Below are 14685 nucleotides of genomic sequence, written 5' to 3'. Positions count from 1 at the left end.
CCACTCAAAAACATTGAATTTTGGGGGTTAAAATACGTCTTTTTTTCCCCCCCTCTTATTGACTGAATTTCCTACTTCTCTTAAAAGAGCTTCCTTGGGGCGCCTGGGTGGCTCAGTCGGTTAAGCACTGGACTTGAGCTCAGGTCATGATCTCATGGCTCAGGAGTTGAAGCCCGGCGTTGGGCTCTGTGCTACCGTCCCTACCCACCAGCTCCTGGTAACCACTGTTCTGCTCTGTTTCTAGGAGTTCCACTTTTATTTATTTATTCTTTTAGATTCCACATATAAGTGTTACTATGCAGTTTTTGTCTTTCTTTGACTGTTTTACTTAGCATAATGCCTTCAAGATCTGCCCATGTCCCGCATAGCAAGATTTCTTTCTTCTTAATTTTTTTTTTTTTTTTTTTTTTTAGAGAGAGAGCATGAGTGGGGCTGGGAGTAGAAGGATAGAGAGACAGACAGACAGACAGACAGAATCTCAAGCAGGCTCCATGCTCCGTGCAGACCCAGATGCAGGGCTCGATCCCACGACCTTGGGATCATGCAAGACCTGAGCAGAAATCAAGAGTAGGACACTCAACGGACTGAAACACCCAGGCACCACTTCTATTTTATTATTTTATTTTATTTTATTTTATTGTATTTTATTTTATTTTATTTTATTTTATTTTATGTAGAGAGAGATTTCCTTCTTTTTAAAAGCTGAATAATAATACTCCATTGCTTATATATACACCACATTTTCCTGATACATTCATCCATTAACAGATATTTAGGCTGTTTCCATACTTTGGCTATTGTGAATTATGCTGTAACAAACATGGGGATAGCACAGATGTCTCTTCAAGATAGTGATTTCATTTCCTTTGGACATATACCTAGAAGTAGGATTGCTGGATTATATGGTAGTTCTACCTTTAATTCCTTGAGGAATCCCCACACTGCTTTCCACAGTGGCTGCACTAGCTTGCATTCCCACCAACAGTGCCCGAAGGTTCCATTTTCTCCCCATCCTCTTCAGCACTTGTAATGTCTTGCCTTTTTGAAAATAGCCATCCCAACCCCTCACACATAGGTGATATCTCATTGTGGTTCCGATTTTCATTTCAACAGGTACAAATTTTACATGCTTAAAAAAATTTTTAATGTTTGTTTTATTTATTTTGAGAGAGAAAGAGAGTGCACATACACAGGTGAGCAAGGGGGGGGGGGTGGGCAGAGAGAGAGGGAGAGAGGACCCCAAGCATGCACGGCACTGTCTGCCGAGCCCGATGTAGGGCTTAAACTCAAGAACTGTGAGATCATGACCTGAGTCCAAATCAAGAGTCGGACACTTAACCGACTAAGCTACCTAGGTGCCCCTAAATTTTGCATGCTTAAAAAATGTTTTTAGGGGTGCCTGGGTGGCTCAGTCGGTTGAACATTCGACTTCGGCTCAGGTCATGATCTTGCGGATCGTGAGTTTGAGCCCCACATCAGGCTCTGTGCTGACAGCTCAGGGTCTGGAGCCTGCTTCACATTCTGTGTCTCCCTCTCTGCCCCTCCCCCACTTGCACTCTGTCTCTCTCTTTCTCCAAAATAAATAAACATTAACAAAAAAATTTTTAACAGTTTTAAATTTCTGCCACTTGCTCATGCAAAGTTTTAAAACATGGTAACTAGGAAGAATTTTAAGAAATCATCATTTAAACATCTTGAAGAGACCATTATTTTAATCTTACTCAGAGTCATTTCAGGCATAAAAGCTGACATTAAAAGTGGTATTCATGGAAGGCAGTCCAGGTTTCTCAGTCAAACACTTGAAAAGTTTTCATTTGAAAGTTTTATACAAATTTCATATATAATGTTTTCCCTAAATTTTTATTTATTTATCTAGTTACTTATCTTTGTTATAATTGCATAACATAAAAAGATGTAAAAATTCCAAGCCCCCCACAGATAGGTGCCTTCACATCTCCGCCGGTTTATTCCATTGTGTTGTACCAATTCTTTCTATGTGCATCATGGCATGAAAACGTTGGAAAGCACTAGAAACACCAGAAGAGAGAGTATCAAGAAGTGATTGGTGGGGCCAGATAGAATTGTATGTCTGCAGAAGAGGTGGGGGGCAGGGATATGAGTGGAACACTCAGTGGTGGGTGGGCTGGTAGCCTGTTTCAAATCATGAAGGTTAAACAGAAGTGTTCACCTGTATAAGCAAATAATGAACTGCAATCCATAAGCTGCTTTCTCCTTGGCTTCCTCCAAGCCAATGCTTGTTTGTAACTGAATATTTCTTAAGCAGTCTGTCTGTCATTTTACCCATAGCTAAGTGACTTCTTAATAAAACATCCTATCAACATGCAAATTCACAAGGGAAGAGAGTTGAGGTCGCCATTTTATGGATTTTTACTATTACTCACATTTAGAACCCCTCATGGTGTTTATAGTAAATTAATAACATTGCCTTACATACAAAGAATAACTGAAATGTCATTGTAAGATGATTGCATCAAAGAGTTGGTTGACTTATATAATGCAGCGTTTTGTTTTTTTTTTAATCCAGGTTTGAGCCCATATAGTGCCATCAACTACACACATTTCCTGACTTTTAGCTTGTATAGCCTCATTCCCCTGGAAAAGATTGCTCGGGTTTCTAGTCTTTACCTAGGGTGTCATGTTGATACAGGAAAAGCATGAAGGTGGTAGCACAGAGCTTAACCAAGTCGGGGTCCAGAAATAAGGACTTCTAAGAATAGGGTTTTCTTTCAGGTGCCTCTGGCTCTCCCCCTCCCCCACCCCCCAAGAATGCCCTTTTTCTCTTCCTTTGACCTGGTCAATAACCCTCTTCCTTTTCTCAGCATCCCCCTCCCTAGACCCTGCCCTCTCAGGAGACAGGGCTCAGACTCACATTCCCTGTGCTCCTGGGTCCTACACCAGTCATGTTATTCTACAGTTAATTGTTCTTCTTCATACCCTGTTCTGCTATGAGTTTGTCTAGGACCAGGATAATGTCTTTTTTTAAATGTTTTTATTATGAAATAGATCATGCATTCGAAAGTATATTTGTCACCTGTATGTACATTTTAAAGAACAATAATAAAATGAAATTTTTTTACAATTTCTTTCAGTAGGCTACATGCCCAAGGTGGGACTTGAACTCACGACCCTGAGATCAAGAGTCGTGTGCTCTACTGACTGAGGCAGGTAAGCACCCCAAAGTGAATCATTTTTGAAGCTTCCCAATCCCTTTGCCTCCTGCACCCCTAGAGGTAACCACTTCCCTGAGAGGGTTTGTCAAGCTCTTGCTTTTCTAGGTACTACCTGGTTTTGACCTTTGTATAAATGGAATTTATGTATGCATTTTTATGAGAATTGCATCTGACCTAGGTATTTCACCCAAGATAACATTTGTAAGATTCATCCTTGTTGCTCTAAGGTAGCTAGGTCTCGTTTATTTTCACCTCTTGGTAGAATTCCATTGTGTGATTTCTCCATAGTTTACCTTTTCTACTTTGATGGACATTTCAGTCATGTCCATTTTATGCTATTACAAACGATGATGCTATGAACGTTCTTGAATGCACCTCCAGGGCCTCATCTTTCTCGCATAGATATATCTAGGAATGGGATTCAACCTTTCCAGGGGATGCCAAATTATTTTCCAAAAGCAATTTTCCAGCCTGCACTCCAACCAGTGGTGCCCCAAAGTTCCCACTACTCACAGTCTTGGTTAAACTTGATATGGTCAGACTTTTAACTTTTTGGCCAATCTGATGGATATGAGATAGTATTTCATGGCGTTTTTAAGGAAGATGGCTTTTTCATTCCCCAATTCCCAGCACCCAACAGAAGACTCTGCAGCAGGAGCTCACAAATCTGTTATCTGATGAATCAACAGCAACAATGCAAGGTGACAAGTGCCAGTAGAGACGAGAATGTTAAGAACATATTTGTAAATCTTTCTGCGTATCAGGATCACCCAGGTATCCTTTTATTTTCTCATTGACATTTTATATGAAAAACTTCAAACATACAGCAAAATTGGAAGGATTTTACAGTGAATACCCAACCTGGATCCTACCATTAGCATTTTACCACACTTTCTCTAAGGAGTTTCTTTTGAAGAATGTCAGTTCCCCAGGGCTGAGACTCTGATTCTATAGCTCTGGGATGGGAGCAAAGAATCTCGTTTTGTTTCTTCGTTTCTGTTTTTAAACTCCCCAGGTGATTCTGATGAGCAGCCAGCCTTAGAAACCACTGCCTGAAGGAACTTGCAGCAATAAATAAAGAAGACAGATTTATAATTAGCCTAACAGGGCTCATTCTTTGTGGGGGGATTAGAGTTCTGCTGCGTGCCTAAAGCCATTTTCTTAGACCACCAGCATTCCTCGGAAATGTGTCACCCCATGTCAGATTGGCGGAGGTGTGCACAGGTTCCTGGGAAGTGGTGGGTCAGGTCCTCCTCGCCCCAGAAGCCAAGAAGCACCCAGGTCCTGTCCACCCTGTTCCCCACTCTGATAGTTGCAGGAACTTGCCCTTCAGATCCAAGCCAGCTCCTTTCAACGTTTGGGTGTTTTTAGGGGCTGAACTATATACCCCCCAAATTCCTGTGTTGAAGCTCTAACCAGTACCCCAGAATGCGACTGTGTTTTGAGTTAAGGTCTTTAAAGAGGTAATTAAATTAAAATGAGGTCCCGTATGGTGGGTCCCAATCCAATATGACTGATGTCTTCACAAGAGGAAATTTGGGCACAGACACGCACAGAGGGAAGACTACGTGATGACCTAAGAAGACGCCAAAGAGAAAGGCCCCAAAGAAACCAACCTGGACAAGACCTTGATATTGGACTTCCAGCCTCTGGGACTGCGAGAAGATAAATCTGTTGTTTAAGCCACCCAGTCTGTGGTACTTGGTTATGGCAGCCCTAGCAATCTGATACAGGTGTAGATGGGAAGGCTCCAAGTGTGGGGTCAGATGGCAGGGCAGGCAGACCCAGGCTCCCACTCCCTTCTCCCACAAAACAGGCCTCCATCAACAACTGGTCATGGTTGCAGGAGAAGGTGCCACTGGCCCCAGGGCCCTCCCCACGGGGCTGCTGGGAAACAGAACGTACCTTCACTCCAGGCCCTTGTTCCTCAGAGGGGTCTACCCCACAAACACAAGGAGGAGAACTGTCTATACGTAGGAGGGGTCTTCAGAGCTACCAACAGTCCCGCCTGCGGCTGACTGGCCCCCCAGAGCACAGCACCGTGACAGGGCTCAAGAACGTTTCACCCCTTACACCTCAACCCTTCCCCCTAAAAGCTCACCCACACGGAGCCTTGATTCACACAAACTCTCTCACTCACAGCGTGAAAAATGAACTGTGGCTCATGCCCCCAGATTTTGAAGCACGTAGCTTAGGTAAATGCATTTCGGTTCTGTGCCTCTTCCCACCGGTCTCAGTCATGACAAATGATGAATTCTGAGTAGCAATAATGCCAATTGTGTAAAACAGCCCTTTGTGTCAGACAGAGGCTATTTGTTTGTTTGTTTGTTTGTTTTGTATATACCACATTTAATATCTCTTTTAGTCTTCCTAGGTACAATTAGAACCTCATGGTAACTTTTTGGACCTGCTTGATTGCAATCAGCTGTTTCTCCTGGCCCTGACCCATCAGCCACCACCGTCACCCTCCCCACCAGCCAGCCTGGCCACACCTGCCTCCCACAGCTTAAAAATCTCCTTTGGCAGTTCATTTCTTACCACATTCTCCCTTGGCAAGGCTTGTCCCCTGCAGATCTTGTACATAGGGGACTGTCATCAGGAGTCCTAAGTGGACTCTCTACACGAGCCCTACATGAGCCTCTCCACTCAGTAATGGGGTCCCCTGGAGCCTTTGGTTTCACACTTTGCAGATCTCACCCCACCCCTTTTGTTTCTAAACTGTTTGGATTCTTCTATTCTGCAATCCCGTTTTACTTCTTGTTGCTGTTTAAACAATTCTCCTTTTACTATTTCAGCATACTCAGCACTGCTATTCAATTGCTCACTCAGTCTCCTAATTCTAACCAACCACCTTTAAATATTCCTTACCCCTCCAGGCTTCAAAGCCCCCGCTCTTCAAGTTGGCTTGGCTGTGGGTATCTTCCTGACAGGAAGGAGGCAGAAGGTGGAGGTGGCTCATTTCAGAACTGGGATCCCTACACTGAACAAAATTGCTTTTTATGAGAGCTCGATCTGTCTATCCAGGATCAAAGAATGGCTGCACCTGAGGTGACTGTGCAGGAGTGGTGGATAGCTTCTTAGATGTGGACAAATGTTTCTTCTGAACCCTCAATCAGTCATCTGAAGCATTCCAGTCGCCGGAGGTTGCTCTGAGGGAGGGATTGAGTGAACATGTTTGGCACCCACTTTTAGCGGGAGCCAGGAAAAAGGGGAACACACAGTGAAGAATGTGTCTGGGAGCACCTGGGTGGCTCAGTTAAATGTCCTACTCTTGATTTGGACTCAGGTCATGATCTCAGTTTGTGCGATCGAGCCCTGTGTTGGGCTCTGCGCTGACAGCGTGGAGCCTGCTTGAGATTCTCTCTCTCCCTCTCACCCTGCCCCTCTCCTCCTCTCTCTCTCTCAAAATTAATAAATTTTTAAAAAGTTACAATGCAAGCATTAAAAACTAAAGAATATGTCTGTGTGCATACATATGTGTGTGTGTGTGTGTGTGTGTGTGTGTGTGTGTGTGTGTGTGTGTAAGTAACAAGGTTAACAACTTAATCTCAAGTGGCGACAGATAGTCACAAAGGCAGAGCCAGGGATGACCTTGCCCATCAACAGATTTGATTACGCCCATGTGATTTGTTTCAGACCTGTTTAAAGAAGTCCCTCTGTTATCTCCTCTTTTGATGTGTCCTTAATGTTCCCTCTGGTCCTGCCTTAATGCCCTCAAATCTCCAACTTTAGAATTACTTCTCTGGATATGGGACCACAAGTCCAAGTTAACTTGCAAAAATATTGCCTAGTAGCCTTGTCAACCATTAACACCTTGATGCCAATTGGCTTATCAGACTCACAGGCTAGAGCTGAATTCTGTTGCCTGGGAGCCTTGTCAGTCATGGACACCTCCATACCAAGTGGGTTATCAGACTGGACAGTGCTAGAGCTGGTTTTGCAGGAAGGGATGGGGCACAAACAACTTTAGAAGGGTGGAGGCAACTGTTTGGTGACAAAGAGCCTGCCCTGGTGGGGAGTCTCAGAGAAATGCCAGAAGGTAACAACATATGGGGCTCTGGGCCCTGCAGAACACACATATTTCAGACTTGATGATTTAACATTTCTAGCATCTAGGAGTAGAGGGAAGAGGGGGACAGCACCGAGATTATTTTCAAAGGCTGATTTCAGAGGAAGGAAAAGACGGCAGGGAGTTCTCCTGCTCTTGGGAGAAAGGATTTCCAGTGAGTTCCCCTCCTTGCTGACCTTTTAGGTTCCAACACCACAGGCTTTCTCTCCCTGTTTCTTTACATCACCACTGGCCAATTCGAACTATTTACACTCAAACTGTCTTTGCTCCAATTATAAAGCATTTGACTGAAATAGAACATAATATGAACACATTCAGTATTAACTAATGGATGTAAGACCACAAAATCTGGGTAGCTCTGTAATCTCCCTGTTCTGCACTATAAAGGGGGACAGGAGGCTCATGCAGCTTCAGGGCTCTTCCCTGCACAGACCCCGTCCAAAGCCAAGGACTGTTTTTTTGTGTTTGTAATTTTGAGTCCCTAAAGAAGCACCCCCATCCCACACTGCATAAGCTCAGACCCCACCAAACGTGGATCCACCCCTGATTATCAGCCTTGGCCACATGCTCAAGGATCATGTGGCCAAGTGTGCTTGCTGAGGGTGGGGAGAGGGGCTCATTTTAATGAGGAAAGGCAAACTTCACAAGGTCTGCTGGAATTTCTCTGCAAAATTAGCATACCTAGTGACTTTATATTGTGGACCTTTTAAATATCCTTTGCTAAGCTGTTTCTCTTTTTTCTTATTCCCCCCCCCTTTCTCTTTCAAATTCTAGACTACTCTATTTGGAGACGTATTTATATCTTCCTCTTCCTCACCCCACCCAAGTTTATAGGAGGTTCTGAATAGAGTCTTTTGATATGACACCAAAATGTAGTGTTTCCGAGTGAAACGTTGGTGGGTTTGTTTTTCCAATTATTATGACTCTTGGGATTCCTGCTCAGCTTGGATAAATGGATAATATCTATTTAAGACCATTTTTTACTTAAGTCCATTGGTATGAAGTGACTTTCTGGACCAGCCTAATTCACAGGGCTGCCCAGCATTCCAATGCTTAATTACCTAGTGCGTCTCAAACATAAGCACTCTGGAAACTCAAATAACCCTGTTAAAGAATGGAATATCATCTTTGGGACAAGGAGACAAACTGTGACTCTTAGGTTGGTTGTATGCTTTTTTTTTTTTTTAAATAACACCACACACACACACACACACACACACACACACACACCCCTCCCTAATCACACTGTCAGCCCAGAATGATGTGAGAAAAGGCTGGTTTTACCTAAAGGGCAGCTAGTTAACTCTTTATATTTTCAAGAAATTATCTTACCCTCCCCCTCATCTGTAATTCATTTATATTCATAATGTGGACCATTTAAAATAGCACCTTTCATCTGTGTGTGAAACACAAGTGTAGCCTGCAGGTTTGAGCAGATGAAATGTTAAACACTGTAGCAGGGTCTCTCCGGAATAGGACTTTCCATTTAGGGCAAGAGGCTGAGAGCCCTTCCGCATGGAGGCACTTCCGTCTAACCCCATCACCCAAGCTTGCCTCGTTTGGGAAAGCAGCGTGGGTGGGAGCATTTGGGTGGCATACCCCAAAAACCACAGTAATTGGAAGGGAAAAAAAGCAAATATCAATTAGTAATTCCTCAGCCAGCTACCAATCTTGGTTTCCGAGGGACTCCACCTTGGGCTCTTCAGAAGCAGCAGCTTCCCAGGGACCTCGGACAGAAACGACGCGAATCTACATACATCTTGGTGCACTGAACATTTCCCCAAGGGAGGCTCTTGTTATCTGCCCGGCTTCCCTGGCTCTCTGCCTCCCTGTCAGCCTGTGGGCCTGTCAACCAGAATGATCCCAGCTTCTCAGGGCTTCCGTGGGAATGCGAGCAGGAAAGGGCTTTGAGAATTGAGGACAGGCAAGGTGGTGGTGTTCGGCCGCGCTCTGGGCACCCCGCACTTCCCGGAGCGCTGGGGATGCTGCAGTGAGCTTCCCCGCTCCCCTAGCAACCCCCGCCCCCGGGTTCGGGCAAGTGGCTAAAAGTTAGCAAATAAGGTGGGGGTGGGGACGGAGCACAAGGTGGGGTGGGGAAGGCGAGGTGGCGAGCCGAGACCCCCCGCCCAGCGGCCCCCCGCAGACAGGGCCGCGGGGGGCGGGGAGGGGGCGGCCGGGGCTCGCAGGAGCTCGCGCGGCTGGGCGCCTCCCAGGAAGGCGGGGAGGGGAGCGCCTGTTTACCCAGGAGGGCTGTGCTGATAGCACGTTCCTCGAGTTTACTTTGCTTTCCTTGAGTTTATTGTAAAGGGGTAAAGTTTTCGGATCTGTCACGTGACCCTGACAGGTCCTGCCTATGGCGCGGCAGACCACCCACGCCGAGGGCCATGGAACTGCTTAATAGAAACAGGCTTGTAATTGTGAGTCCGCGCTGCACTCCGCCGAAAGCCTCCGGCGGCCCAGCGCGCCGGGGTTTTTACACTTTCCGTTCCTTTTGTAAAGACGGAGGAGGAGGAGAAGACGAAGACGAAGACGAAGAAAAAGACGACAGGGAAGACAAAGAGACCCGCAGCGACAAGGCTAGGGGGAGACGAGGGAAGACGGGGAGAAGACGGAGGAGCGGAGGACCAGGAAAGGGGGGCGAGGGGAAAAAAGGAATTGATGTGAAATCCAAGCCCAGCGTCCGCGCCATCGGCACCCGCGCTCCGGGCAGGGCTTGACGGCCGGCTATGGTGAGTGCAGCCGGCGCGGCCGCCGCCGCCACCGCCGCCTTGCCCTCGCGCCGCGTGCGCCCCCGGGGCCGCGGGGTTGCGGGGCCGGGCGCCCCGCGCGGCGGACAGAGGGCCGGGCGCCGGGCGGGAAGGGGGGGGGGCGGCGCGCCGGGGCCGCGGGGCTGGGTGGGCTGCGCCGCCGGGGCGCGGGAGCGCCGGCCCGCGTCTCCACGCTCGCTCGCTCGCTCCGGGCCCCCGCCCCTCGAGGCCGGCCCCGCGGAGCGGGGCGGGGGCCGACGGCGGCGGCGGGCCCGGCCGGGGAACGGCTCCGGGGGGAGTTCTCACGGAGGGGGTCGCCTGGGATCCCATTTTCACGCTTGAAAGGGTCGCCACCTTGGCTTCCGCTCCGCAGCCTGCTGGTGGCTCCCGACTCGCCAGCTGAGGCAGAGCTGGGTCGGAAGGGCTGGTGCGGAGAGTGACAGCGCCGGGGGGAGGGTGCGGGCCGGGAGCGCGCGCACCGGACCTAGTCCTCTCGTCTCGGAGGCGCTGGTGGAGACCTGCTGGAGGGCACGGGCGCACGCTCCCGCACCCACACCCGGACGCCTGGAGTGCGACACCCTGGGCTAGGAGAGAAGCACCTTAAAAGCCCGGAGCTCACACATTCCCCCCTCCTTCCGCCGTAGGTGGGAAAAAGGGCCAGAGGTGCTTTTCTGAGTTCAGGAAGGGGGCACGGGTGGGAGAGAGGTACGTGTTGACTCTTGCGCCCACGGAATCGGGCGTTCTGGTGCCTGCCACCCATTAGAGAGGTCGCCGGCTAGCCGGGTGCTGAGTGTGGCCTCAGGGGAGTCCTGAAGTGGGGTGGGCTGATTCAAACCCCTTTAGACCCGATGCCACACTGGGCCCACAGGACCTCCAGAGACTGTACCTCTGGGATGACATGTGCTATGCCTCCAGGTATTTAAGTTCATGCTAAAAATGACTCCTAGTGTGTGGATGAGCAATCAGTCCAAAGTTTTCAGATGTCAATTTACAACACCTAAGAAGAACCATATGGATTGTTGTCTATGGAAGACACCCAGAGACCAATCTTTTCCTAGACCTGGGAGAGAAGACTACTTTCTTCCGCTTTTATCCTCCCCGGGGAGGGGAAATCTAAAAGGACTAGACAGAAATAAAGACCCACAATGGGTGGCTCTAAATTTTAATAATTGTGTAACTGAGGTCTTGAAATACAATAGTGCTTTTTCAGGACTATTGCATTCTGTGTGTGTTCCGTTTTTGTTTTGTTTTTCCTCCAGTAGTTCAACATGCAATTAATTGCCTCCACAAAGAAAGACAATGCTTTTTGGTGTCATCCTTTGTTACTGTAACTTATTATTTCTGGGTGGTACCTCAGGATAAATTGTTGCCTCAGGTGCATTGTGCACCCATGTTGTAAAACAAGGGGCTTTCAATTGAGAGTTTGTGTGTGTTCCAGTTGTCACCCAGCTTCCTTCCACAAGGCTGTAAAATGCCTTTGAGTCCAAGTCCTTTTTATATTAAAATGTTGAATCAAGGTGGACACCAATAGACCCATTCTCAATTTGGGGTATTAGCTTCATTTCAAACTCACTGTGAGAAGTGTATCTAATTTCTGGTTATAATCTAGTCCTAATCTAACAAGCTATTTGAATAGGAGTTCACACCATTTGGAATGATTTGGGCGGGGGGGAGGGGGGGAGGCTGTTTTTACAAATTGTCTTCAACTTTCTACAGATAGCAAAACAATATGGATTAAAATATCTGTCTTCCCTGTTTTTATCCTCATTCCTCTCTCTCTCTCTCTCTCTCTCTCTCTCTCTCTCACACACACACACACACAAACACACATACACACCACACACACACACACACACACACACACACCTTTTATTTTCTCCCGCCTCTGCCACAGTGTATAAAGCCCTATTGAGACATGTAGGCGTGATGTGTAAACCGGATTAGCAGTATGAAAGAAAGACACACAATAAGCTGGAATTGTTTTACTTCCCTTTCATTTCTCATGCCTATATCTCTAATAAATTTGTTGCTCCAGCAGTGGGTCAAAGGGATCATGTTGCTCAGCTTCTTTTTCATGCAAGACCCAATGGCAGAGATCACTGAAATGAATGGTGTGCCTTCTGCCAAATGCAAAGCTTGATACAGATATATTAGATGGGGAGATAGAGATGAGGCAAGAGAGAGATGGAGGAAAAAATGTTCAAAGTCTGGGTCTTTCCAGAATACATCTCTATCCACTGGAGCAATGTGGGTAAGAAGATACTTGAGAAGGGGGGAATCAATACAAGGATCAATGCTGTGTTTTCTTTCAAGTTCATTGTAGGCTCTGGACATTTTCTCTGCTGCATAAAGTCTAATTCCCCTTTTCAAACTAGTATTTGAACCTGGAGTAATAAATGTGGAGATTTCTGGGATCTTCTCAGGATATCTCCCCTCTGCCACCCCACCCCAGGCTCACTACAGACTCAAAAAATGCCAGTGTTCCTGGGTTTGTGCTGTAGACCCCTCATTTACTCCTTTGTGGAATTGGGAGCAGCTTCCCATTAAAGGAGATCAGGGGTAATTAGCAGCATTATTTTGACAAGTTGGCTAGAGCTGTTCCCTTTCCTCCAGTCCTGGGGAGGGGGGAATAGGGGAGGAAACAGAAGGTAGAAGGGGAAGGGGAGGGGAGTCATACTTAGGGGTTTCACATTCTGTGGCTGCTGAGTCTTTTTTTTCACTCCCACCCCTGAAACCTTTTAGACTCATTTTCTACCATCACCTTTTAAATAAATACAAAAGCTGCCAATGAGAAAATAATAAGGCATTCTTAGGGAGCCAAGAAAATGTGGTGGATGGTGGCATACTTGCTCGAATAGAATAGACTAGTTATCCAAGGTACCTGCTTTGAACTGTTCAGGCTCTGGCCCATCACTCACATCTTGCACCCTGGGCTCCCCACCCAGAAACAGACATTACATCAAATCCCCAGTTCCTCTCCCCATCCCAGTCTCTCAACAGGCATACTGTGGGACTTAATATAATACTTGCACTTCTTTGCATTTGAAAAGAATATTAAACTCAGGCAAAATTATAACATGGCCCAGAGATCAATTGACTGGAATACATTTACCCCTTTATTCATTTCTACTCTGCAAAAACTAGCTAAATCACACTAGATTTTAAAGACCCATTTAGTCTCATCTGAGTAACCAGTGAAAAGTCAAATCTCACTATGGTTTCTCATTACTCAGCCAAGTCCACAATTGCTTATCATTGCAATGTCCAGATACAAAGGGCAGATATTTCATTTCCCAGTGTTATCACTTGGATAATTGGATGTCAATTTTGAGATGTGTGTGGTGTGGCCATGGATATTTGAAGTATTGGAATGGAGAAGGGAAAATATGCGAAGGATTCAGATTTTAAAAGTTTAAGAATATCTGTTTGAAAACTACAGACTCCTATGAAGTCTTGGATAATGATGGGGAGACCCAAATGACAATTGATAGAGACGATACATTCCCCCTTTACTTGGAAAGGGGAAAGACAGCACTCAACTGTTGCTCCAAAGAGGGCCAGCAACTCCTGCTGGTTGAAAAGGCCCCAAGCTCTCACTTATCTGGTAACTCTCAGGAGGGGAGCCACCCTGCAGAAAGGCCAAAAGGGACTGTCTTCCTAGCAGACACCTTCCCAGGCCTGGCTGCTTCAGCCAGCCTCATTTCAGGTCTGGAGAATCCTTATGGCTAGTTGAAGTTAACAAACCCGGTGTGGCACAGCAGTCCCCTGCACAGGGCATGCATATTAAAGCCGACAACGCTTACAAATGTAAATAAGGGCAGATTGATTAGGAACAACATTATCGCTGGGAATGTCGCACTCGCATGCATCAGCAATGAGGCAAATTGGGGGCAGCCTCAGCCCTGACCACCCAAGTCGAGCAGGCTTTTACACTGGCTCCTCTTCCCTTTCTTAAAACGTTACAGAAACAAGGCCAATTAGATCCTCAAAGTAATTCATCTCTGTGTATGAAAAAAGCAGACCACAGGGGAAGCGGCGGGTGGGGGTGGGGAGATTAAGATAGCGCTTGTTAGAGCCCAGGCTGGGGACTGCGTCCTGGAACCGATGGGTAGAATTTACAGGCCTGGACTATTGTCTGAGATGCTGAAAAGTTAACCTATCAAACAGCGGGTGAGGAGGCTGAGGGCGCTGAAAACCCGGGAGATCAATGTTCAAAACGTTTAGGAATTAAGTCAAACTGAGGGAAATGAGCCCGAGTGGAAGAGGCTTTACCATTGAAATGGTGCACATGTAGAAGCAGTCAGAACGAGAGGATATGCAGCTGCGTGCAGAGAGTAATAAGTAACCATGATGTGTACATAGCCTATAATTTCAGTTTAGAATTCCATAATCCAAGTGGCTATACTAAAATTGCTATAAATAAAAGATTAGGAGGCACAACTAATGTTCTGGTCTCAAACGCTGTAAAGGAATGTGAAAAGACAAACATAGCAATAGCAACCTATGGCTACATGATTACCTTGCTACATACATACAGCACGACTCAAATATCAAAAGACTGACATGTAAAACTAGGGGCACAACCCCCAATTCTCTGAAAAATAATTTCCAGCGGCAAGCACTTAAGAGTTTGACTTGAAACGTCTGCAGAACCAGTCAGTAAAAAAAGGTAGAATGA

Source organism: Panthera tigris, chromosome D4, assembly GCF_018350195.1.
Source record: "Panthera tigris isolate Pti1 chromosome D4, P.tigris_Pti1_mat1.1, whole genome shotgun sequence".
Classification (NCBI taxonomy): domain Eukaryota; kingdom Metazoa; phylum Chordata; class Mammalia; order Carnivora; family Felidae; genus Panthera; species Panthera tigris.
Note: the sequence above shows the minus strand (reverse complement) of the source record.